Source organism: Lepisma saccharinum, chromosome 14 (genome assembly GCF_977018435.1).
Source record: "Lepisma saccharinum chromosome 14, izLepSacc3.1, whole genome shotgun sequence".
Taxonomy (NCBI): domain Eukaryota; kingdom Metazoa; phylum Arthropoda; class Insecta; order Zygentoma; family Lepismatidae; genus Lepisma; species Lepisma saccharinum.
The window spans coordinates 37,639,466-37,667,209 of NC_139242.1; the positions used below are offsets into that span (position 1 = coordinate 37,639,466).

Below are 27,744 nucleotides of genomic sequence, written 5' to 3' on the forward strand. Positions count from 1 at the left end.
CCCTTTTTTTTTCGTTCGAATTTGTAATAAAATTCCTTCTACACTTGTGGAAATATTTAATATTTACAATGTTTTCAAACTAATAAGATTTGTAAATAATGTTTTCTGGCATTATCTTTACCCTTTCAACACAGTAAGCTACTGTTAATGGTGATTCGATATTTCAGTCGATAATTAGAACAGTATTTCCACATCTTTGTTTCTCTTCTCTCCTCACCCAGCAGATAATCACTAAACAATTAACTTGATCACCGATGAGGGTGCTTTAGAGAACCGACCCATTGCCTCTAATGTTGCCCCTTTCCCTAATGGCTCTCATTAAAGAACCCACCCGATAAAACTTCTTACCCTTCTTGTTGCTACTTATTTCTTCCAATTATGTCTCATTTATTTCCCGGTTCTTTCGGCGGGGTCTGGTGGATGAGGATTACGGGTTCAATTCCTCACGCAGAAAAGGTCTGTCGGTCGAAGAAATCGTCCGCATTTTGGACCCCCTGGGAATCCGCGAAGATAGCATCTGAGTTATTGCGCACCTCAGATTAGTAGCATGGTCTCTGGCGTGGGGGTGGGATAATCTTCTCCTCGCTTGGCCAGGCTCCGTTCGGGTGACTGATGCTTGGTAATGTCCGACCCGCTCGCTAATGACAGATCGGATGAACCGGTGAGGAGATTCCGGTCCAGATCGCCGACACCGGCTACGAAGGAGGGAGATGGAGTGAGAGAGATGCTGACGATGTACGGCCATGAATCACAGTGCACCTGCAAATGATGTGTGTCGTGCTCCGCTGAAGGATGTGGCCATTAACATGATGAAGTGTTTTTCTCCTCCACCCATGCGTTCCTGTCCTGTCTGTGTATTTCTTACGGCGGCGTCATCCTTTTTGGTGTCTTGCTGCTCCTTTCTGGATGCTGTCTTCCCGCTGTTGTAGCGTGGGTGTGCCTTTGACCCATTTATTGTTCTGTGTTCCTTGCAGTGAAACCGCTTCCACGTGCTTTAAATCTGTACTCGCTTAAGAATAAGATGCCTGTGTGCAGGATCTAGTGTAGCCCATAAGGCGTTCGACTAGCTTTGATTTCCCAAACCAACCTCTTTTCTCTAACGTGTTTGTCACGAAGAAGGTGCAATTGGTAGGGCGTCTGACTGCCATGCCTGAAACCCATGTTCGATTCCCAGGGCTGGTGAATGTTTCCGACCATGCCTGCTGGCTCTGGGCTCACATATTCTCTAACCAATGGATACCTGGGTGGGGTTAGGGATAAGAAATGCGGCCGAAGTCTGATACTGATCATATAACCTCCAGCATGACCCAGATCGAGAATGCGTGTGCCGGCGTGACACGCTGCATTGTACGGCGAATAGCTTTACCATTTTTGTTACATAATTGCCTACCAGCAGTCCTAGCAGTTTACGTGGTTTCTGTCCTATTCGATAGTGCCATGACCTGGGGGTTCCCATATGAAGAGATATTACAAAGGGGTCTGCTGTAAATTAACGGTTAAGACACTCTGCAGTAAATGAAATTATTGTTTTCAGTAGGTATGGCTCACAAAACGAAGTGTATAGCATACGCGTAAATGCATTCACAAACTCGTGTGGTGATTCTCTATATTCTTCGACATTTGTTCTATCTGCAATTTACACTTTGATTTTTTCTTCATTAGCTGATCACAAGCCTTTTCACTTTTTATGAATGCTTCTTTCTGATTTATGTCTACCCCCAGTATAATGCATCTTAAGCCAGTAACGACTGCATTATATACCAGATATGCAATAATTTAAAATGAACGTTGTGTAGGGGATTCTCCATGTCGCTACCTAACGTTCCAAGTTCGAGATGCGGCCTCCTCTCAGCGGTTTCTCTGTGTCCCCCTTTCCGTCTCGATTAGCCAAAAGTAAAAGAAGAGCGGCGCGAAATTACAAAAATAAGTTTTAAAAAATAAAAATGGAACTGATTCCGAATTGTGATGTTTATAACTTCTTGACAAAAGGAAGCATCTAATACTTGTAAAGGAAGCACATTTTGAAGGATAAATTTGTCCTTTATAATTAACGTACACATATGCCGACCTCCGTGGCGGAGTGGTTATCACACCACGCTACGACGCCAGGGGCCCCGTGTTCGAACCCGGCCTGGGTATGGGTTTTCTTTGTGAGAGTCCCTTCAGTTTCGTCATATCACTCATCATCATCATCATCGTGATTAGCCCAAAGTAGTAGAAAAGCGAAGTAAAATAAACCAAATCAATCAATCAATCAACACACACACACACACACACACACATACATACACACATGGAGATGGAGAGACAGAGATTGCATAATAGCATGCTCGAACCCAGTCCCTTTTTGAAAATGGGCGAATCTGTCTTCTCTTATCTATCCAGCTCTGTGGGCCAACCAGAGTTCGTTTTGTATGCGTATTGCCGTATAGATTCTAGAAGGCTACTTGAGGTTATTCTGTTCCTGGCCGATTGATGCTGGCGTAAGCTCAAGACAGCCAGCTTCCCAGGCCGTGCGCCAGAGAGCTTGGGAACAACGCCCGTATTTCATCTTTGTCCACAATAAACATGGAAATTAGTGGCCTAGACCTATTAATTGTGACCTCGTTGGCTCCTCCCTGTGACAGGAAGAAAAAGCGCGAATAAGATATGTTTTCGGGACCCTGAATTTACCTTCTCAATGATTTATATCCCTTACCTCCTTTTTTTCTTTATTTCTTCTCCTTTTATTTTGATTCTGCTTCCCTTCAGGGAGGCGGTGTATTCCGGTTCAGAAACTTTGAAAGAAGTATCTGCGTGTCAATATCGGGTGACAGATGCGCTGGAGAGGTAGGAAAATGATGCTGTGGGTAATAAATAATGTCTGAGCGTCGTTTTGATTCGACATGGGGATTTAATCTTAGTCACATAGCATTTCATGTTAGTCACACCAATTTCTCTTAACACATAACTGTGAGAATAGTGATAATTTCTATGCTTGTATGTAAGTATGTGTGTGTATCTGCATGTATGTTGGAAGTCATGCATTCCCTCATCACACACCTTGTTACTGGGAGCATTGCTCTGCATACAAATTATACAAGGAGCAGATCTGGAATTTAAGGCAGCGTATTACTCCATACTTTGTGTATTGGTATGTGAAATTTTGTTGCATTGTAGGGTTTATATAACTATAATTATTTTCCTTTGTAAACCATATAAGATGGTTTTATTTGAAGTATTTTGTTTAAGAAGTTACTTTGAAATCAATTAAATTTACTCGTTATATGCTCAAGTTTTTAATATTTTAATACATACTTACATGTAAAAAACGTTAGTAAAGACTCTCATTTCATTTGTCAGAGTGTAATGGTAGGCGAGGCAGACACTAAAGTATATTTAAAGAACTTTAAAATTATGATTATATCAGGGCAAATTAATTGAGAGAAGGCCTTAAAAATGAAACATAAGGCAGCAACTGTTTGCTTGTCTCGTAGTAATAATTAATTGTATTTGATTTTTTTAAAAAATGTATTACCAACGATAGGAATATACATATTTTACATCTTGTATTTTTCCACTTTTTGCACAGGTTCTGATTTAGACATAATTAAAATCAACTTCCTCCCGAACATTTTCGAGAACGTGTAAACTTGCAGAACATTTGTGTTTACCATGGTCGCGAACGAAGCTTGACAGAAGGGCCATGAATTGGCATCGGGAGCTTGTTTTCGGAGGCAGTTGGCAATGTTTTGTCGCGGTTCCGCCAAGTCTGCTTGTCGTCTTCCGGACCACCGCCCTGCAGGGGCTGTTGGAAACTTTGGACGATCCTAACGTGCCCCAGAAGTGCTGTACTTTTACAGCCTAACAACTGGAAGGCCAATTGGATTCTGCCGTATTATTCTCGCGGATGAGGCGGGGGCTACTTTTTAACCTCGGATATTCTGGAAAAAAGAAAGAAGGGAGGTAGTGCTAGGGGAAAGTTTGAATGTTGTTGAAAGAGAACTGAACAAATATTGCAAGACGCTTGAATGGAAATGGCCTTTGCATTGATATATATGTATTTATAACTGGAACTGAGAGATAGAGAGGAAACTTGCATTCGCCTGTGTGAATGGTCCATGTTGACGATCAATTCTACACTTTTTTTCTGAGATAGAAATATTTAATCGTGTAATTTATACTCTTAAATAAGATAGATTCGTGTACAACTATTTTGTTGTGTGCCAGTTCGGGAAAAACCGATTAACTCGTCTTAATGCAAGAAAACTACCGAGTTCGACATAGCATATTTTTATCTGTCACGTTTTTGTTTTATTTTTACCGCATAGATCACCGTAAAATTGCTTGCCACTTTAATACCATGTACAGGGTGTAAAAAAAACCTTACCAAAATAACAGTATAGTGCTGGAGGCTTTGCTTTGATTTTTGTATCTAAATATGCTAGTATTTTATTTATAAGTGTCTTATATGACATATTATTCTAATTCTCCAGCGAGAGCAGAAAAACAGTTCGTTCAAAATGGAAATCACATTGAACTTGTGTAAATTAAGAAAAGATGTGTTCCACGTGAGACTTCTCACAGGTAATCACGTGACTGTGTACATTCAGAATTAACCACCGCAGAAGCTGTTCCGCTTTATTTTCAGTTCGTTTGAACTTCGCTATCAAATTGACGATTGTTTTGACATGCTGTTCCCATTTTCACCCCATACTTGGTGCAGAATGCTCTTCGGTCTTTTCCGGGCTGCTGTTGATGCAGTCAGAGAGCTAACAAATATGCAGACTAAATTCCACAGTGTGTTTACGTTTAAGTGAAGTTTGGAGCTGGCATTTCTAATGGCAAGACAAATATGTGAGTTTTGTTTTCAAGTTCTTTATTTTACACCCTGTAGAACTTCAGTGCTATCGTGTGCTTGGATTCGTTGCACTTGCCAAAAAGGCAACTGCTAAACATAAAATGTTGTGATGTCTTAAATGACAATTTCTCTCATGGAAGAGTTTACTATCAAATATAATTAGATTATCATTGCACGTTGTTTTTCACATGAAACGCGCATGTGTGAGATTTGTAGGAGAACGGGGTATGGCTGAGGTAGGTAGGGTCGTAATTATCGCACTGCATCTTCAATCCAGAGGTTATAAGTTCGTCATTACGTTAGAAAAAAAAGTGTTTTTGAAGACAAGAAATTTTCTCTTGAAATGTGGTGTAAGAATAAAGAAAATAGACAGTACCTAGCTAATATTGCTTGCTGAATTATTGAACACGATTCAGATATTGATTCTTCTCGCAGAAGAAAACTTTAGAATTAAAAGAAAGGCGAAAAGATAAATCATTGTGTCGGTTGCCTCGTACGTAAATTAAAGTAACCTGCGCCGTAGACAACCTGCTTTACCATGACGTTGTGTGGGTTACGAACGTATCAGGGGCTCCAGGTTCTTTTTTTTTTCCCTTCGACCATTTTTCCGATGGGGGTTGGGATCAGGAATGAAGAAAGCATTTACCGTTTCTGTTCTATTTCTCGTATAAATGGATTAACCTTGATCCTCGTCTTGAATACGCTCGAGAGGTAGAAAAACAATAAAATACTGTATATAATAACTAAGGTCCGAATAACTGTGTAATTAAATTATTTTTGTTAACATTGTCAGATCAAATGGGTGAAATGGTGGCGTGGCGTTTCATGCCAAATCGAGTCTAGAAACGTGAATTTTAAAATACATATATTTTCATATTTTACTCCACAAGTACATACAGACCCTATTTACATATTTCCTGACATTTTCATATTTAATACAAATTTGAATAATTTTAAATATACTTGCACATATACACGGCTGAGTGTATGGCTCAGAACAGACAGCTTTGAAATTGTTCACTCAGCAGTCGGTTCTCTGGAATGTGTGGAAGAAATAGTTGGGAACGCGATGGGGGAAAAGGTACCTTCCTTTCTGGAGAAAAACGCAGTGCACACTACAATTTTAGCTGTTAGCGGAGTACTACAATTACTCGGACGCCTTGGAAACTAAGTACACACCAGAAGCCGTGCATGTTTAAATATGCCCCATTATGGGAAAATATCATTTACAAAGCCCTGCTTCGCGATAACAAGAAATTCCAGATTTGATAATTTGTAAACACATTTTTCTTCCTTACATTATGGGGATTCTATGTTGGAAAAGTAACAGGAATGTTACGTTAAATATTGTATTTGAGATAATGCATCTGTTGGTTTGTCTTACTCGAGTAATTTTAAAAAAGAAAAAAATTGCACGGAGATGGTAATAGGATGGTTTTGATGTTCATATTTCTTACGACGTTTTGAGTAGTTTCAGCACATATTTTTTTGATTTTTAAATACATGTAGTTTATATGTTCCTCTTTTACTGTTTTAGTACATAAATATCCAGGCCTAAAACATTTCAAACTAATACTGAAAACATAAGTGTACTACAAGAGATCAACGTTTTAATTTCAGGCTATCGAAATTGATTTTTTTTTTAACATCTCCTTTCTATCCATATTAGCGTACATAATCAACACGTGCTCGACTGAAATAACTGTCACATAAAACAATCTATTAGTATTGATTTGTAGGGATAATTATGCATTTTTCTCGTTTATATTTGGCAAAATGCATGTTATTTTTCTCAATTTTAGCTTTATTTTCCCAAACTTACCCTTTTCAAAAACCTAGCTGTACTCAGTGTTAATGTTTTAAGCCTTTTGTACTCACTCCCGAACGTGAGTAACAGAATTGGGACTTTAAAGTAGCCAAGTTAATAGATTAGTGTGTTTTCCTGTACATAACACTCGGCGACAAACATGACACATTTAATAGATGACTGGTTACGAAAAAGGCGAGTTAGTTGACAGAGCTCTTCCATAGCCAAATACAGTGCGTTCGTTTCGGCTCTGGGCCGAGATAGCGTGTGAACAACTTTGAACAACTCTTATAACACAGGTTAGTACTCGTTATGTAATATACATATAATTGTCTACACGCTAAAGATATGTGCGTAAATAAGCGAGACGTTACGGGACGAAAATGCCGGAATCAGCGCCATGTCACGCGCTATCTCGGCCCAGAGCCAAAACGAACGCACTTTAGTTGAGGCTTCGACTTCGGTACCAACTATCAACCATGAATTTAAGGAAAATTTCCAACTTTCGGCATTGAATTAACGGGAGATTTAGTCACGACAAATTTTGCGCACTTTTAGCGGTGCGGCGTCACTCCGGCAGATGTTGGTGGGGTGGATAATATTAAAGATAATTAATTTACCATTTTATGTAATATACAGGTCATAGTACAGAATACAAATTTACAAATTCCCATATTTCTTAATCCTGACCTTAAGTATTAGTCCACTGATGCTGAAGAACCAAGATTTTTTTATTTTGTGAAAATTTCAAAACTACAACTACGTTCACAGTGAATTGCTTTGAACGGTTTACCGAACTCCTATTATATTAATGAGAGTGCCAATACGGGAGCCGGGAGGATAAAAAAAATAAGCCCTAATACGGGAGTTTCAGGAAATATGAGAGAGTTGATCACCTTATTACCAGCCGACTCGGGTTCGATCTCCTGTCAGTTCAAATATTTTGGTGTTGATCCAAAATCGTTGCAAAGGCACTTGAAAAGAAATAGCGCACTCCCATATAGAAAGCAGGAAATGGCGCCAATGAGCCGATCTTCGCTGTACGTTTCGCCAAATACGTTTAAAAAACGAAACTGGCGAGAAACCCTAATAAAAATCGCGTAAAAGACCAATTTCGCGTAATTTCTCCACTAACCATGCGTAAAAACGTGATTAGCATATCGTTGTATCCACTAACATCACTTTTTTGGTCTTCCCGATACCGTAGTGCTAACGTCGTCACCTTGTAATTACGGGGTCTCGGGTTCGAGCTCAACTTTAAACTATAATATAGGCCTAACTGTGCATAAAGTGGACTGAAATCTCAAGTTAATCAACTTACCGTGTTTGGCAACCATGAACGTTTCGGTGTTATAACGAGTGCGAAAAAGTTGAGGTCCCCAATGATTAGGAAACATTAATAAAACTACACAAATTTTGGATACACCCAAAATAAGCATAAGCAAAAAATTATCAAAATAAATGTCACTTCCTAAAGTAGGCCTATTTCTTTAGCGTCAGGCGTTTGGATGTTGCTTGTGAAATCCAAAGTTCTTCTCCGAGCACAGTGTCTGCTGCACTGTTGAGAAAGTTGATAAACACCGAGATGAAACCCGACACATTAAAATGCTCCAAGATCGTGACGTAACACTTTCGCATCTGAGAGTTCCGTAGCTACTTCTCGACGTCGGGAATTAGGCCAGTGGCAAAAATGAGCCATGTTTTCTTTACAAGGCGCGAATTTTTCCCCCTTTTTTTCCCCGACGATTCCCATTTTCCTCCCTCATCCCCCCACACCCACCCGTTTCCCGTTCGTACGTTTGGAAGTTTCAGAAAAGTTCACGTAAAATGACAAAATCAATAGAGTGCGTTTCCGTCGTGGGGGGATGGAAGCACGGAGGGGGAGGCAGGCCCCATTTTTCACGGACCAACTTAGTGAATCGGGCGACGGAGAGAAATGGAAGCTGGGCGAGTGCGACGAAACGTGAAGATTGCGAAGACGCGGCAAGAAACGCAGGCGCTTCTCTTTCTCCCCTTCCTCAGCACCCCCCTCCTTCCACCGGGCCGGCCGAGAACCGTCAGATAATGAAACAAAAGAGAGCATCGCGGGCCGAGCGGAACTGGGCAAAGAACCAAATGTGACGCACCGCAGGAAATGCATGGATTCTTTCTCCCGACTGCTCCCTCCCCCCCCCCTTTCCTTCCAGATGTATCTTCCTACGGAGACGCATCTTCTCCTTTGTTGCGGGATGGTTGGGGGGCGGGGGGAGTTAAGTTCGGGAAACTAGCATTAGTGCGGTTGGACTGGGAAGCTAGCATATGATGCAGTCACTTGTTTTTCTCGATGAGACTAAGGCACTAATGGTTCGGCCAATCGCGTACGAAGCTAGTTCAAAACTTGCAAGTGGTCCTCAAATTCAATCATGACCTAAGAGTGTACTTTCTTCAATCGTAATATCGTGTGCTCCTTAAATTTACTGTTGATATAATGAGAGCCATTGCTTCAATTAGGTTTCACTGGCACGATATGCCCTTGGGAGGGTCGACCTCCGTGACGGAGTGATTACTACAGCGCGCTAGGGCGCCAGAGGTCCCGGGTTCGAATCCCGGCCTGGGCATGCGTGTTCTTTGTGAATGTCCCTTCATCAATTTCATAATATAATCATTCATCCGCATCTGCGCGATTAGCCAAAAGTGGCAGAAAAACGAAGTTAAATAAACGAAAACAATCAATAAATATGCTGGGGATCCGTAGTTCGAAACCCGGTGGAGGCACATTGGATCCAACTTTAGAATGCAGATCTAATTTTAATTAGCCTACTTGTGCATAAAGTGGACTTAAACTCTCTAGCAGGTTATCAGGTGGTGGCATTGCAAAATGGGAGATGGTCTGGCTTGTGATGACTGATATGATTTTAAAATGTACTAAACAAGTACTTAATGAGACACAACTACACGATAAACATTCGTGGAAAGCGGATGATTAACATTTTAACGTGAAATGGACCTTAGTGACTCAGCGCACGGACAAAAGAGAAGAGAAATAAAATATATATATCTAGAATATGTTTGTAAGTTTATGTCAGGGTTCCCACTGACCTGGGAATCGAATATGTGAGAGAATGTGATCCCAAGACATTATATTTTTCCCCTCCGAATGGCTTCCTGATGAAAGATATTTCGTGTAAAAATGCTCTTACATTATAGCTTTGTCATTTATTTTCATTATTGTTGAATAAACTTGCCGAGGGAGTGAGAGAGTGAGCGTGGGTGAGCAAGACCAAATGTTCCTATCTGTTGACTTAAACTTCTGAGAAGGTAGTGTGGAATATTTCTTACTCTCGTATGCAATCAATTCAACAGTCAGCCAGTTCCTGCGTTAGTTGACTTGCTTGCAGATTATCACATTCACAGTAAAACACTGATTGTGTCGATTACTGCGTTAAATTGTGGCTCCTTAAAGTACTGATGTAATTATGTCAAATTGTAAAGAAGAAAAAAGAAATGGAATCTATCGAGAAATCCATGTTTATTGCAAGCCTTATTGTATGCTTCAATAGCATTGGTGTTGTAACAATTACATCATATTTATTTTTTTGGAATATGAATTATGCGTGGAGAGGACTGTAATACCGGAACACAATTACCGTGCAGTAACCTGCAAATCTGTTCTTCCCGCACTACCGTCTTCCATTTAGCATCAATGTGGACTTCAGTAACTTGGCCTTTAACGCAGTAACAACGTCGTAAAGTTCGTACGTTTTCTGCTTTTCAGCTGCTTTATTTTCAAATTTAAGTAAGGAGAGAGCAGCGGATTAGGACCCCTTTAGTGGAATGCCCTCCCCCCACACACACATATATTCATCAGTTTATCTATTAGTCTGGAAGTCATGGAGAAGTTAGGGACTTACTTTTTTCTGAACAAAGTCAAGGAAATTTCAGAAAAATTTACTGCATTTCTGTAAAAATCAACATTTTTGTAGTAGGGCTCTGAAAGTAGGTTATTGAACAAAGGAAAAAAGCACAAGAAAGAAACTTAAAATATGTTGTGGGTAAAATATACTTCAGTTTGGTATACTGACTATTACTGATAATTACAATAAATTTCTATATTAAATACTCTATGATAAAGCATCATGTTTTGTATTATTTTCATGGAGAAATATTCTACAGTAAGTTGCCATTGGAATTTCCCGCTTACTTCTTGCAGGTTTTGAGTTGCTTTTGATAGATATTAGAATTAATTCCGATTTTATTACTATAATATGTATTGTCTTTGCTGTAATTATGATTTTTTTACATAAAAAAAGAATTATTTGTTTACCGTTAAGTTAATCCTGCCGTTATCACTTTTACATGTGAAGTGAGTATTCGAGTAACTTATGCAAGTGGGATTCTAAGTGTGGTGTTAGCTAAAATATAGTGACATTCTTGCACCCATGTGTAAAGACATGAATTGCCCTAAGAGCCTTCCCGATGGCGCAGTGGTAGCGTCGTCGCCTTGTAATTAAGGGGTCCCGTGTTCGATACTCGGTGAAGGCTCATAGTGGTTCGGATCCCACTTTAAACTGTAGGGCCAGTTCCGATTAGCCTTAGTGTGCATAAAATGGACTTAAAATACCAAATAATCAATCAATGAATTGCCCTAATGGCTTTAGTCAGGAAAATTTAGGTACTGGGTCTGGAAAATTCAGAGAATTTTTTTTGATGACATTGTAGACACCCTTATATGTATAATGTGTGTTGTGTGTGTGTAGCGGAGCTGGGGTGGGGGGGGGGGTCATCTCTGCGTCATTCGCCGTAGCCTTTGAAGTAAACTGGCAGGACGAATTACCGGCTCACTGACGCGAGGCGTGAGCAATTGATGAAAGGGCAGAGTGTTAAGCCGTTGGCGACATTTACGTGACACAAGTACACCCGCTGACGATACGGGAGGAAGCAAAGAATCGTATGTCACAGGATGTCCCCGGTGGGACAGGAGTCAACGCTTAAGCACGGTGTTTGCTTTGGAAGACGCGTTCTGGTTGAGGACTTTTTTCGTCCCCTCTCCGGCACGTTAATCCACGCGTGATTGCGATGGGGTGGCTTAAAAATTGAGGTAACCCTTCGCGCGTAAGGGATATCAGAAACCGTCGAGAGATATGGAAATCGTGGTAGCTGTTAATGAACAAAGTGCGCGTGTGTGTATATTTTTTTCCTTCCTCGCCACAACGCGAGATTTGACTTACTCAAAGTCCACTTCGCGCTGTGGAAACGAAAGCGTGTTCGGCGAATTCGAATTCTCACGCGAATCGAATGAATCCCTAGTCCCCTGATTAACACGGCACTAGAGTATTTACCAGTAATTGAGGAAGATTAATGTCTTGGGTATTCTCGATTAGTTCAGTGCTGCACAAGTTTTTTTCTTTAACGATTTAAAAAGAAAACAGTAAATAAGTTTGGCAATGGTTCACAAAAGAAAAAAGTTTGCCGATAAAATCAACGATGAACTATGCATGTTTAAATTGACAGCACGGCACAAACACGGTTCAAATTGACGTACACAAGTGTATATCAATTCCGTTTAACTTGGCGAAAAAAACATACCATCGCTTATCGATTTCGGTGACTCACTCCCATCACTTTTTCCGCATGTTACTTCGAGTGAGGACAGATCGCAGTTTATACGTAGCTACAGAAAGTTTACTACGTTTCACTGTAGTAAAATCTTAGTCAAACTTTTATTTGCATCCGCTACATTTTTTGTTCGGATAGTTCCAATTCCTGCAAGATCGCTGTGCTTGGGTCAGCATTGTGCCATTCATCATACGAAAAGGGCCGCGGTAACCATCTTAATTTAGAAAATTAAGAAATAGGTTTTCCGAATCATCTTTCAGCTGTTGTTACGTATGTAAAACCAATGGATAGTCACACAAGCGGCATCACTGCAAATTTAGAAAGGAACCCAAACCTTACTTGCACGTAGCACACCCTGAACTACCTTTTGCAGACTAATAAGGCTCTGTATGAATTGTGTCGTCCTTATGTGTTTATGACTGTCCCTTCCTCCATCTCATTATATCACCATTTATCTTCATCGTCGCGATTAACCTAAAGTGGAAGAAAACCTATGTAAAATAAACTAAATCATGAACAGTGAGAAAACATAAACTTGTCTCCTGTCGCACCGGGGACATCGTGTGACATACGTTTCTTTGCTTCCCTCCGTATCGTCAGCGGGTGTACTTTTGTTACGTAAATGTCGCCAGCGGCTTAATACTCAACTTATGTTTTCTTGGTAACCTAAAAAATCTAAGAATATCACGATACTTTAAAAATTCAGGTTAGCAGTTAACTAGCTGCTGCTGTAAATGCATCATGTTAGTGAAGTCTTTATGCTTACTAGTACGGCCATTACATCATCAAACAAATATGCAAAGTCAGGGAAAACCTAGCCATAGTGATAAGAAACAAGAATTCCTGCAGTTTCTGCTTCTTGGTCCATACGTCACCACAGAGCTTGCGTGTGTTAATATAGAATACGTGGACTTGTCTTCCGAGGCAAGAATGTTGGTTAATCTGTCGAAAGCTCCTTTCGCTGAATTTAGTCTGTCTCCGAGACGCCGGAGACCACATCCAGATTTGTGTAATTAAAGGGTTGGAATTCCGCCCCGAGTTCCAGCACCAAATTTACAACATGCAATAAAGGATGGAGCGTAGCGAGGGAAAGGGAGGAGGCTATTCTCAGTCGGTCCCTCGAAAGAAATTCTAATGGATATGTATACTGCGTTGCCCTTGCAGGCGTGCAGTTGTAGTGGATTAGTTGGTCAAGTGGTCGTACGCTGCTGATGGAATTGCAGTCATGCTGTGTCATCACTCTCTCCTGTCCGTTAATCCCATTTTGCAAGAAGCAACGTAAGAAACTTGCTTTCGCTGTTGGTTATCAAATGATGTATTGCTAGTTCGCTGCAGCGCTAGTTGGGTTGTCCCTGTGTTTTGTAAGTTTATCATGGAATGATTTATTTGGTACGCAAGTTTGACGTTTGGTTGTATTGTGTGTGTGTGTAAGAGACAGAGAGAGAGACTGAAATACTTTTACGAATTAGAACAATGTTCTGGAGTTCTCATAGTTGACTTCAATTTTGCTCTTTTGCCCCCCCCCCCCCAAAACAAAAACAAAAAAAAAAACCCACTGAATCTGGGTGATCTTTTTTGAAGGCCCTGAAATGCCCACTCTGGACTTCATTTTGGAAACTAACATGGATCTGCCACCCGAACCCACAGCCAGTATAATCTTCTGTGGGACTTGAGTTGTGTCGTCCGTTGGTGTTTGCATTTTCATTGATTTTACCGTATCACAATTCATCCTCGTCGTTGCGATGAGCCTAAAGTGGCAGAAAAGTGACGTAAAATAGCCAAACCAGTCAATCAAATATAATAAATTGCGTGTGTGTGTGGGTGTGTGTATGTAAGTGGAACAAACGTTCACAATGTTTGAAAGGCATCAAGACAATCAACTTTTCTTGAAAACGTTTTGCTCGTTTCGACGTTATACGATCCCTCGGGAAACTGCGTGTATGCGTGATGCATTATTTCACGATTGCCACTGACATTTTTTTTTTCTGCCGAGCAATTATATTTTTACTACGTAACTCGAAGAGGGTGTGTTTGATGACTGGCTCTTGGGTGCAACGACGTTTAGAAAGAAAGACACGAAGCCTTTCTTTAATGCAGTAACGTAAAGTACATTTCTAGAGCATTCGTAGGCATTTTCGTGCGAATTTTGTTGGCTTAATGTTTCAGTAGAAAATACACTTACTTGTAGCACTGAAGCCACACTAAAATAACAACAAATACTTGGTGAATATAACTTCCGCCTTGCGTTTTGGTAGCACTCTATTTCTTAGAAAACAATGGAATTACTAGGTTTCAATGAGCAACTACAGTTGGAGAATGGGTAAGCATCATCTGTATCGTTTCGTTGTTTGGGTCCTATGTATGGATACGGGTCGGCAACGAGTTTGATGCGGTAGCGTATAACCTTCGAACTTAACTTCATGAATCGTTGATTTTTCTTCCAGTCGTGCTTGGGGTTCAACATGGAGCTGCCGCGAACGTAAATCTTTTGAACTCGGATCGGCACCTTGCGCCACCTCGCTGAATGGTCGAGAAAGATTTGTTTCCCAGTCGCTGGGAGCCATCATTTCCTCACGGAGAACAACTACCGTTGCGGATGTAATTACAGAGAAGCAGTTTTTACATCTCCTTGTTGCTATTTTTTTAGAGCCCCGAAAAGCACTGCGGAGATCTCCAATGGATTAATCGTTCATTTTTAAATGGGGGGCAATTTGTGTCAGCTTTTTTATGCCACGGCTTTACATCTTGTAGTGCCGTTTATTTCATCTCGAGTGTCTTGTTTGCCGTCTCCCCACGCTCCCGGGAGCAAGAATAACTGTAGGGAAGTGATCAGTTGAAGTATGAGTGTCGCTGGGCGCTAGAACGGGGCCGACCTCTTGGAGAGAAAAGAGGGTGGGAGTTTAGAGACTATGTATTTGGCTCGGCCCTAATTAATTTTCGCCGTTAATCACGGCCTGTCGGACGTGATACCCCCTCCCCCCACTCCGGACCCCCTCTAAGAGAGGAGACTGCACCGTGGCCGCGGGAAGTGGACACCTCCGAGAGAGAGAGAGAGTCAAGCCGCTCATGAAATATGGTTGCCCTTTTTCTTCGCTGTGTAAACAGGGAGGAGCGATTAGTGCTTAGTTTCAACCCCGCGGTCCTCCAGATTTATCGTATTCCATTCTGCTATTTCATTTGCAAGATTGATCGCAACAAAACAGCTGCTGTTGAGTGCGCTGATAGTGGCCACGCTACTTCCTGGACTTGCATTTTCGATTTTTCTTTCAGTTTCTCTCCCTCGCGCCCGTGTCTAGGCAGCTTAGCTCGTCTCTTTTCGCCGCCACGGTGCGAGGGGCCCCAAGTTTTACTTTCGTGACGTCACAGCAGTCTGGTTGATGAATTGGAGTGGCTGACTAAAGTGGCAGGCTTTCCTCACCCTTGTAATAATCCCCACAATGCCCTCGTCCTTTACCCTCTGCCTACCGCGGCCGATGCCTATCCATTATGTTTAAAATGACACAGTTTTCGTCGTTTTCTCTGGTACGAATAGCAAGAATAGATGTTTCTCATTGGTTCCTGCAGATTCCATATTTACATTGGTATATTCTTAAATGGAGTGCTGATGCATGATGACCGAATATGTGTTCAGTGTAGTTGTTCTCAACCACATCCAAATAATTTCTGAAGCTTACACATAAGTATCAATACTGTATAAATAATCACCCTACGCATGGTATTCTAGTTGCACTTCATTTGTGAATGTAGATGTTGCAAGTTTGATTTCTTTGTGAGGCGGTCGTGTTTCAGTATTCACTTTGCCATTTCTTGTAAAACAAGTGGCGTATTCTCTCATAAATAGATTGTAATAGTTCTCGTTATTGGCATTTTAGAAGAAGGTCTACGACACCCCGTTTCATGATTAAATAATAACTTTTGTGGAAGTTTATCTTTAAACCATAGTTTCTACACAGTAGCATCAGCTAAACAGTGGTCAGTCATCGCCAGAAATGTATTAGTTTTTGTTTTACTGATGTTCGTATCACGTTATGTGTATATTTTTCTGTTTTTACTCTCAACGTAAAATGCCGATTTAGACCACACTGGACCTTTGGCCTGTGGCCACCAAAGTCGTTTTCGAAAATCCATCTCCTTTCGAGAAGCCGATTCGATATTCCAAATTCTGAACAATTACGTGTGTTTAGAATTCATTGATCCACTTGAATGCTTTAGAATCTTCAGTTTCACAGAATTACTACCATCTATAGTACATTGCATTCCTGTCTCTTTTCTTGTACGGAGTAAACACTAATGAACTTCATTATAAATTTCAACATGAGGAACATGTTGAATCTAAACAGATTTAATTTATCAGAATTTGGAATATCCATGCGATTTTCCGGATGAAACTTCGGAAACAGCCCAAAGCGCGGCAACTTTACACACATAATTGGTTCTGCTATGAATTGAAACCTAAAATATACATTAGTTAGGTATTTATGTAATCTTTATGGTGTATTTTTACTTCTGGGAGGTTACAAAAGGAAAATGGTGTAAGGACATTGTTTATATTAGATATTCGTCATGGAAGACGACTGCGCTCGACTGGTATTCTGGGGAAAATTCGTGGAGGGGAGGAGACAAATATGCTTACGAGCGAGCTTGCAAGTATGTGTGTGAGTGCCTAACATCCGACGTCTTCCAAGAGCCGCTCTGTGGGCTCCACCATGGATCATATTGATCCTTCCCGTCCCAATTACCGGCCAAGCAGCACGGGATGTTATCAGCCGCGCTGCCCATTTTTTACTCGTGTGAAAATCTCGTTTGGGACCGGCCCTTAATTACTTTCCCAATAAAATGCCAGGGCGGTCATTGTTTCCATGGCGTGGACATGCCCACCCTCGCCGCCCTCGTTTTCCTTCTCCTCTCCGCTCCCAAGTGTTTCTAAAAGGGGGAGGCCCAGTAGATGAAGGGCACAAAAGAATTTCGTAGAATAATAACAATTCTATACAGAGAGAGAGAGAGCGAAAAAAAGAAAGTGGGCTGCCTGCAAAAACATGGAACTCCGAGTCCCGCTGGAGACTCGAGTCTCTTGTTGTGTATTCAGGAACAGTGGAGCGTGAAGATCGCTTGTCTTCTGTTTTAGGCCAGCAGCAGGGGAAGTGTCCTCTCCGAATGGAAACATTGGTTTTTGCTGCCCGGAGGAAGCTCTTCGGTGGACGATCTCTCCCCGGGATTCGCTTCGGGATTGGTGTCGACAGGAACCGAAGAAGACTCCGCGGATAGCCAACTAACCCTTCCAGTGTATCTGCTGCTTGAAGGCTCCTTGCTCGCTTGCTGTCCTTCATCTCCCCTCCCTCGATTTTTTTTATCTCTTCAGGTTATTTCCAAGAATCAGGACAGAGGAAGGAAAGTGTTCCGTCCATGGAGTGTCTCGGATGTCAGAGACTCGGACATGTTGCCGATTGGCCGGCCAGATGAGCAAAGCGACCGTGTTTCCGGCATCTTTCATTCGCAAATTAGGTTGTTTAAGTGCACTGATCCTTGCGTCTGTGTTCCATTTATATGGCAATGATGACATACTTTGGGCTGTTTGTTCGAGATCGGGTGACTAATGCTATCAAACAGAAAGGGGTGTGAGATTTACTGTACAATTCTTATTTTTATAGAGTTGTAAATGTAGACAAAATTAGCCAATGGTCAAGGAAGAGCTTCATAATTGTATTTTGTTCTTGACTTCAAAATATCCAGAGATGGCGATGGACGAGAAATGGATTACAAGGTTAAAATTGAAATGCATCATGAATTACACAATTTATGTTGGAACTAAACATTATGAATCAAGTGTGGGAAGACTTTAAGTCGATGAACACTTTACATGCTCTGACAATTAAATTCTCCTATCAACCTAACGGAATATGTGAGAAGCAAATTTGAAAAATCTCTGTATGGAAAACCCTCCAGCAAAGTTGGAGCTATATTGCACCAACATCTTTTAAAAAACAGTAAGTAGTGCCTCACACAAATACAATATCTGCTATACCACTCTCCGGCAATCTTTGAGAGATGCTGGGTTAGCTCCCGATCATCGTAACACATTGAGACACCCACCCCGAGAATCGAACCCGGGCCTTCCGCGTTGCAGCCATACACCCTTCCGGTTGGATCACTACGTAGTGCATCGGGGACAATTTTAATAGGAAGAGAACAGACTGTTAGCCCTAAAATTCGACGCTCTGACCATGCATCACCACGAAAAAACATCGGATTGGTCCACTGAGGTACCTTGTTTAATGATGTGTTGTGGTTTTTTGTAAACTATTTTCAGAAATGTAACCAGAGGCATTGTGGTCGCCCAACAATTACATTCAGCTACGAGGTCCTGCTCACTTAGGTTTAAGGGTAGCCCTTTCCGAAGACACTTAAATGTCAACCTACACCTTGGACTGATTTTAAAGACCAACGAGATTGTAGCGTCTGGACTCTCAGCCAGTATAATCCTATGTGGGGCTCATATTGTGTTCTGTTCATGCATCCATTTCATCTTATGACCGTTCATCCTCATCTTGGCGATTAGTCAAAAGTGGCAGAAAAGCGAAGTAACATAAATCAATCGATCAGTCATTACGTACTGTGGAAGTTAACGAATAAGAATACAGTTTCAGCAGACCGATAGGCATCTTACTTTGTACGGGATTTAATTCTTGACAGTGTACTCTTTACAGACTCTGAGAAGGTTCTGTCTCGGCAGGAATACAAACTGGAAACATTAAAAGTTGATCCAATTTGTCAGACACCATTATTGTCTTTAACAAACCGAGAATTTCGTGTTTAGGGATGAAGAAAGACAGCACCTGTTATACGATGAAGGGCCCGGGCCACAGAATGTAGCCGGACTACTTCAAAAACTGGATTCAGCCATTACAGATCTTGTTTTCGTGCTTGAGTCGGACATTTTCTGATGTGATCGGATGTCGTACTGGCTGTAACGAGGTACGTGTAACTTTCGGATTAACTACCTCCTGTGAATCAAATGTCTGGCCAAACAAAAGGGATTTTGTGTTCAAACGTTTTTCCTTTTTGGTGATTCCCGATTCAATTTATTCCCAGTAAGTGCCGTTTGTGGATGTTCTCTATAACAAGGTAACGGATGCAGGATTAGAACTTTTATTTCAAGCTTTGACAGTTTTTTCCCTCACTCTGGAGTCGTTGAACTTCTTGCAAGAGTTCACTGCATTCCCAACGACAACGAAGTATCGTAGCACATAGAAAGCACAAGGATACTCAATACTTCAGATGCCCCGTCATTGATGAACTTTTATGCTGTATTGAATTGGATTTTCGCGTCTGGCGATGATAGATGAATTGGAGAAATAGATAAGGTAACAAACTCAACTTACCTACGATTTGAATCTGTGAGCTCTGATTTCGCACTTAGAGAACGTGGAGTAACATGCAAGTGTTTTGTTAAGAAGTTATAAAGAATCTTCAAATCGAATATTTCACTCCGTCCTTTCTCGTCTATAGTGAAGTAATTAAAATATGGTTCATTCGTTTTAAAGTTCTTACATGTTTGCCACTAATGTGCAAAAGAGGTGGACAACAGAAAAACCCAGTGGGTACATAATTTTTCAATGATCGAATGATTACTTATGAATTAACGATATGCTTAAGTAATTTAACAGTTCTTATAAATGCAATGTCCATTTAGCTTTGTTATCACACTGAATTTGCTAGATCGAACCGAATGCCTCGTCTTGGCTGGCCTTTGTTCGTAAAGTGCACTCCAGAAGAAACTGCTACATATGTTCTGCTCTTTACCAAATGGTGGTGTCAGGCACGTTTCGCGTGCTAGCATAAACATGACTGCTGAAAAAAATTGCTCAATTTATGATATTCCAACCGGTGCTATTCCAAGATAATTGGATGAACTACGAACGTGGTATTGTAATTGTTATTTGATTCCTCAAGCGGTACTTTCATGTACGTAGTCGTGATGGTGGAAAATATTACAGTACGATGACTGCATCCATCAAGCGACGATGTTTGTGTCATAGCACAGCATTTTGTTATTTAGAACGTATCCTTCCGGTTTTTTTTTCAGGTTACTGGCAATGAAACAACTTTGTGCAGCAAATTCGAGAGTTTCACATGAAACTTTATGATTTGTTTTACATGCTCTCTTTCCTCATTTTTCATTCTTGCTCTGCCTCCAGTGGTCTCGGGTTCGAATTCCTGCCTGAGCATGGGTGGTCTGTGAGTGCCCCTTCATCAGTTTCATCCTCATCGTCACGATTGTCCAAAAGTGACAGCAAAGCGTTCTTATCCTACAGGTGTAATTCTGGTCCTAGATCTGAAGCTGAAGAAGTATTTTTTTTTCTCAAATCTGGTTAAAGATACCGTCACATATAGGACGAAAAGTTAGACAACTCTGGAAATTTAGTTTTCACTGTTTGTGGTGGATTGTTAGATACTGATAGAGAAAGCGAAACGGTTTCTGGACACAGCCGTCTCGTCTCGCCCATGGTCATTTGCTGCAGGAGCTGGACCCTCCAATGTGTCGGGTATGTAATTTTAAGTGTTTGGCATATTCTTCTCGAATGTGCCGATTTTACTTTCGTCAGACGGAGTTTTGACCTTCCAAACGATTTATCATACATGTTGGGAGATGATGACTGTTTTATTATGTTTTTACCGTTAAGAGAAGAGTGGGTATCTTCCACTGTCTGTGAGGAACTTTTTTTTTGTCCTTATCTTTTTAATATGTTGTTTGTCCTGTGCAAGTCTCTTTACAACTTTTCGCAAGGCGTTCTTTACACCCATTTTTAAACTCTAAGTTAAGGGTTTTAGATAAGATGATTTTTCCTCGTATACTTGGATGAGTACAAAATGGCCATACGTGCCGACGCATCCAAAAATTTTAACTCATCATCATCATTACAGTATATTCATTATGATGTTTATATTTTCTCAGTCAGTTTGAGATTGGTCTCTTTAGAAGTGGTGCATCAAGTGTTGCATGCTAATTTATTCTTGGGAAGCAGGTTTTTCCTCCAAGGTCGTCTGATGGGTACCGGTTGCGCTTTAGGTTAGAAAACGTTTCGCTATGTAAATATGAATTTAATACCTCTCCAAGAAGGTGCAAGGCAACCACAACATGTCATCCAACACTTTCCCAAATGACCCTGCTGGAAGTGCAGGGAGAACGGGGAAGATGCGATGCTATTGTTCGCGGCGGATGATTAGTATTCATTATCCCCGTTCCACATACGGAACGTGTAATTTATTTTGGAGAGATCTTAGAAGCTCCCAGTCTTCGTACCCGAGGGGTACCCTTTATGAATTGTTGCTTGCAGTAATTACAACACGGTAGCCACCGGGCATGTCTGCTGCTGGACATGAGGGGTAATTGTGGTGACCAGAAGCGAGCCACTCATCTCTAATTATCTCTCAGCGTCTGCTCATCAACCGGAGAGTATCTTGGAGCATTAGGTTCGCATGACGTCTATGAATGGGCGTCCTTGATGATGGTGATGTAACGAACGTATCTCAAAGTATCCCTCGATTGGTTTTTAGAAGCGCTTTGTATATATTTCTGAAAGTTGAAACAACGGTCGTAGCCTACCCTGGCCTGGGATATGGGAACGGTCTAAGGGACTGGGGCTACCCCCGAGGAATGCCCAGCCTCCACCCGCATGCATTCGAGGGTATGCGCTTGTGTCCAGGTGCCTAAAAAGACCAGGATGTCTTTGTCGCGAAAGCCTGTTCCCCCTTTTTTATTTTCTCTCTTTATTGTTTAAATTTTACAAGTTGTCTTGATTCTACAGGTGTCTTGTACGCATATTTTGCGGGATCAAGTACGGGGCTGTTCGATAGTCTTGGACAAAACCGGTTTATAAACATATATTGCAATAACTAAATAAATAAATGTAAGCTAAACTATTAGTAGAGTAGGTAGGAGTGTTATTGAGACGTGTAAGGGGAGATCCTTTATGAGATACCTAATGCCAACCTCGTTTCGCCGACCTACACAAGCACATCGCGCGCTACGACGGCAAAGGTCGAATCACGGCCTGGGCATGGGTGACCTTTGTTTGTGGCCCTTCACCAATTTCATCATATCATCACTCACCGTCATCTTCGCGCTTAACCAAAAGTGGCAGAAAAGTGAAGTAAACCAAACTACCCCACAGACTGGCTGCAGTCCAGGCGCCAGTCTCTCGGCCTGCGAGACTGCAGGTACCGGGATGTACTGTGTGTGAATGAGGTTGAAAGGTCGGTATCACTCCTAAATATCTGATAGTGGATAATAGTTGAATTTCACTTGAGGGTCATAACTGGGATTCTCCACGATGTACTGTTTCCGAGATTCCGTAACCACGCCGGGGGTCATCGGGATGAACAGGGCAGCATCGGAAATCCATCAGGAATGATCGTGGCTCTAGAATCCCCCTCGCGTGCGTGCGAGAAGGCGCACGCACGCGTTAATTAACACCGAATGACTTTGTGGGGTGCTTTTTTTTTCTCTCCTTCTTTGCGATTCGGTTGCCGTGCTCCGACGGGTTTTAGCGTGGGAAAAACACTTTAGGTGTCAGATCTCTCATCGACACCTGCTAGAACAGCTTTTCTAATGAGTTCCTTCCCCACCTACAACGTCCCGTCGCCCCCCGCTTCGACTGCGCTCGTCAGTAACCACACGTTGCGGAGGAGGGTTTACCTTGAAGATCAGTTGTGCGACGTTACGGGGACCCTTGCACAGGGAAGTTGTCGCGTCCACTACGGATTTCGTCATTTTTGTTTTGGGGGAGGGAGTATCTTTTTCACGCAGAAAGTACTTTGTGTGTGAATTTTCAGGAATAAGATATTTTAGCCTTGCAAATATAGGGGGAACATTTATCTAATTTTCTCATAAGTTTCGGGAAAGAACTGAGGAGGGGAGTGAAGTGCTTGCTACTCTTAAGCTTCACCTATGGTTAGCTTATTTTCTGGGTATGAGAAATATGTTTTATGCTAAATATCATATGCATTGCTATCTTACACACACACACACACACACCATCACACACACATATCATTTGTTTTTAATAACACACACACACACACACACACACACCTAATTTGTTTTTAATGCTGTACAATAATTGTAGAAGGCGAGTGGAGTGTTATGATGTCTAAAGATTCATTAACGCCGAAAGACGATTTAAGACGGGAAATACCAGGGCTATCAGTGGCGTGCCCAGGAATTTCCAAAAGGGGTGTCTGTATACTTTTTTTGCATTTTTTTTACTTACATCTTTTCCTGCCTTTGGCTTTCTATTTTTAGGAATATTGGTCCAAATGGGGACGAGTTAGGATCCCCCCACCAACCCCCAACCCCCCCCTTTTTGGGCACGTTACTGAGGACTATTATAATGTTAAAATAAACAGGGTCATCCTACTTTTTTTTTTTAAATTGCTGTTACCCAATTGGTGCTCTTTGCTCTAAATTTTAAAACAAAATAACGTTTTGCACACTAACGAAGCTCCGGCGTTTGGACTCTCAGCCAGTATAATCCTCTGTGGGGTTGTGTTTGTGATTGTGCCTTTATCCATTTAATCTCTTAACTATACACCTTGTTACGTTGCACTTTTTTTTTCAAGCCTTCTCTGATTAAAAATCATACATTTTAATCAGCTTACCATTCGACAGAATTGTGTCAGAACAAACTTAATGTCTAAAAGTAACAAAAGTATTGCTTTTATATTTAACATTTTAAGCTTCGCATTAAAATGAATCACATGAATGTAACAATCATCATTTTCGCGGTTATTCAAACGTGACATAAAATAAATTAGTGAAAATGTATAACTAGACATCTTATTTGAGATATCTTGATGAAACTAGCTTTATTCTCTGTGTGTTCCAATATGTAATTATAGCTAATTTTGTGTGTAAACCTTCCTATGCAGCATTTCTTATGATGCATGGGAAAATTAAGAGAGGGGGACTAGGGAATTTGAGCTTCTAGACTATGGCAACACTGCTTCGGATTCTTCTTGTAGAAACTCACCTGAACACCCATGGCGTACTTAGTCTCCTTATGTTGAAAATTAATTTCCTTCTTAGGTTCAATGTATATTGAGAAGTGTGCGGGTCGTAACTAATGAGTGTTGTCAGCACAGATTAATGATTTTACAGCGGTAGGTCGCGGGTATCTTATACGTTCTCCAGCGATTGTTGTGCACAGCCCGCATCGATCTCATATTGCGTACAGTGTGCGTTCGCCAGAAAGCCGTTGTAGATGTTAAGGGAATAATTAAAACGTGTTTCCATGGAGAAAAAGGCCCAAGCAACTCGTGCAAGAAGATGTCTCTGCAAGATGGATCGGGTACCCGCACTCCTTGGACTGATAGGTGTAATTAACGGACGGTAGGAAACAGATGGGCTCCGGCGGGATGCTGGATGGATGCACTGTCAGTGTCATCCCTTGCCGCCAGATGGAGGTGACTGTGCTGGAGATGTTTCGCATCTAACGTCGTTTTCACCCTATCTTCCCTTGACGTCTGTTCCCTTCTTTCGTCTTTCTTTCCTCTCCGTTGCTTGCCTTTTTTTCTCAGTCTCTCTCTCTCTCTTTCTCCAGGACGGAGATTTATGTTCATGCGCAACGTGACGTAATTTCGAACTTGGTGCACAAGGTGTTCGTATGGTTAGAAATGCCCTTGCCCAACCTTGCCTTGTTGAATTTTGTTTTCTCTTAAATTTTACCAGTTCTTCTTTCGCTACTACTGAGATTTCAAAAAAATATAACTCAGTACTCTGTGATGAAAAACAGGACACTACAGAAAAAGGTAGGAATATCACTTGGACTCGGACAGTATGTTGCAAGTTGCCTCAACTTTGTAGTCTAATACAAGGTTCGCCCATAAAGAAACCGAACTTTTTTTTTTTTTTTTTTTTTTAGGAAAGAAAACAAGTAATTACCTTCAAATGATTATCACCTTCAAAATAATCACCAGAGGAGGCAATACACTTTGACCAGCGTTTGTACAGGTCTTGGAAACAAAGTTGATAGTCATTGACAGTAAGTGTTCGCAAAATACGCGTAACATTTAATTTAATTTCCGCGACGTCGTCAAATCTTCGCCCTTTCATAGCCATCTTAAGCTTGGGAGAAAAGAAAAAAACAGCAGGCGATTAGTCCGGAGAATATGGAGGGTGATTGATCACTGTCACTGAATGCTTAGCAAGGTATTGTTGTACAGACAATGCGGTATGAGGCCGAGCTTTATCGTGTAACAGAAACCATTGGCCAGAATGATATAGGTCTTTCCTAACCTGCTTCATTCTGTTTCTGAGTCGACCAAGGACTTCCTTGTAATACCACTGATTGATTGTTTGATTTTCAGGGACAAATTCATGGTCTATCACCTCTCACCAGTGCACGAACTTTCTCCACATTGTGGTCATTCCTTGACGTTGAAGGACGTCCTGATCTTGGTTCATCCTCGACACTTTCACGTCCACCTTTGAAACGATTGTACCAGTCATACAGCTGGGTTCTTGATAATGCTGCATCACCAGACACTGCCCGTACCATCTGTAACGTTTCGGTAAACGATTTACCCAATTTGTAACAAAACTTTCTGCTGTAACGTTGTTCCATCTTGGTGCGCGTATTTTGAACGCCACCTGCACACGACCTGCATCTGACGCACGCTTGCCCCGATACCGACTGCCTGCAAAGCTGAAGTCTTGAAAGCATTGCCAGTTCGGCATCTTTGACACAATCCCAGAGGGAGTCGACCGGACACGTATCTAGTTTCGAGCCACCACCTGTTTTTCGGCAAAGCGCTGTTGTCGCTTTTGCGTGCAGTGTTTAGACATCCATTCATTCACTGCGACGTTTTTCTCCCAAGGTCTTTATATTGTATAAAAAAAATAGCACAACACAATAACACAACCTATCAAAGATAACGCAACCGTAACCTCACGTTAAGAAATCTCTAAAGAAACTGAATTAGCAACATCTCATTTACTCCACGTGGAGTTGACAAGAGCTGTCATTTCTTGGACGAACGCTATTGGTGGGAGAGGTTTCAGGGGACGATTTATTGGACTCCACGTGGACCTGACATGTTGCACCAGAATGACAGGGTGGCTACTCACCGGGAATTCCTGAATTTCGGGAATTATGCGTACATTATCGACTCCGGGAATTATGCTTGAATTTTTCCCCGTAGACGTGAAAAATTGCAATTTTTATTAATCCTAATTCTATTAAATTTATACATGTTCATTAATACCTGATACAAGTTTTTCGCAGTTAATCGTTTATTTTTATCAAGGAAGAAAAGAAAGCTGCGCCTAAAATAAAACATAATTCTCTCAATCCGTTTACTTTGTTAGTATCCTTTGCAGAACAATCTATCTGACAGAGGTAATATTATTGCTAAATAAGATATCTTGAAGATGATTAGGTAGATTTGAGTTTGAAATTCTTACATAATTTACAATTTTACGTGGATTATTAGAATATATCCCGTAACATTTGTGACTTGTGTTTGTAGATGTATTTCGAGTGTATGTGAAATGGCAAATGTAAGCTCCGCACCTTAAATTGAGTAATTGATTTGAATTGGAATTTTTGGATACATTGGAATCGCACAGACCCTTTATATTGTTAATATATTTGTATCTGTTACATGTGTGTGGATGGTGAGGCGATAATACTTAAGGTTGAAAGAGTGTGCTTGTAGCCTTGAATTTTTGGATAATTCGCCTTGAAAACCGGGAATTACCGTATACTTGAATTTTATCATTGTCCTAGAGTGGCTACCCTGAATTAAAAGAAACTATTAAAAACGTCGAAGAATATGAACAGTAAACAAGGATTGCAGGTTTCAAGAAATTATGTTAGTATGGGTATTATTTATTCAGGTCTTTGAGTGCATAATCTATTTGTGGCTATGCATTGTACATACGAAGCTCACTCAAATCTAAAATTTAGAAAATTTGAAAACATATTCAAGGTGTCGGGACATTGGCGTTAATCTGGAAAAAAATAAATTAAAAAGGCAGTGAAAGGATTTTACCGGTGAGGAGAAGTTAGGAAATATTGTTTACAGTTTATATTACACCTGGTAACCATTTCGCAGTTATATTTTTGCATCGTGTATGTGTTTGGTGGGATATTATAATCCTTGCAGTGCAGAGCTCGAGTCTTATGTACTTCAGAATGCTGATCCCAAAATATCATGCGTCATGTACAGAGCATTCCTGACATTCGCTACGAGACTCGGCGGCAAGCTGCCCGGCATCAGCGCTTGTCTTTCTCGTTGAACGGGTCAGCGACAGTCGTTAGAGTTGGCTATTAAAATGACAGTTTTCATATTGTGTACTAACCTTGACTACAGAAGGTGTTGAAAATGATGTCCCTCTTCTGCAACACATTCCTGGCATCTCCGAAGGAAATTGGCATTTACACGTGCAAGTTCGTCTACTGTAATTCTCCCGATTTTTCGTACAATACTCTCTTTTAACTCA

The 27,744-nt window shown here is 41.1% G+C and overlaps 1 protein-coding gene across 3 annotated transcripts in view; it reads left to right on the forward strand.

Annotated features, from left to right (window-relative positions):
• Positions 1-27,744, forward strand: part of LOC145998801 (ubiquitin carboxyl-terminal hydrolase 48-like) — a 319,266-nt gene that overhangs the window by 146,862 nt on the left and 144,660 nt on the right. The gene's annotated exons all lie outside the window — the stretch shown is intronic.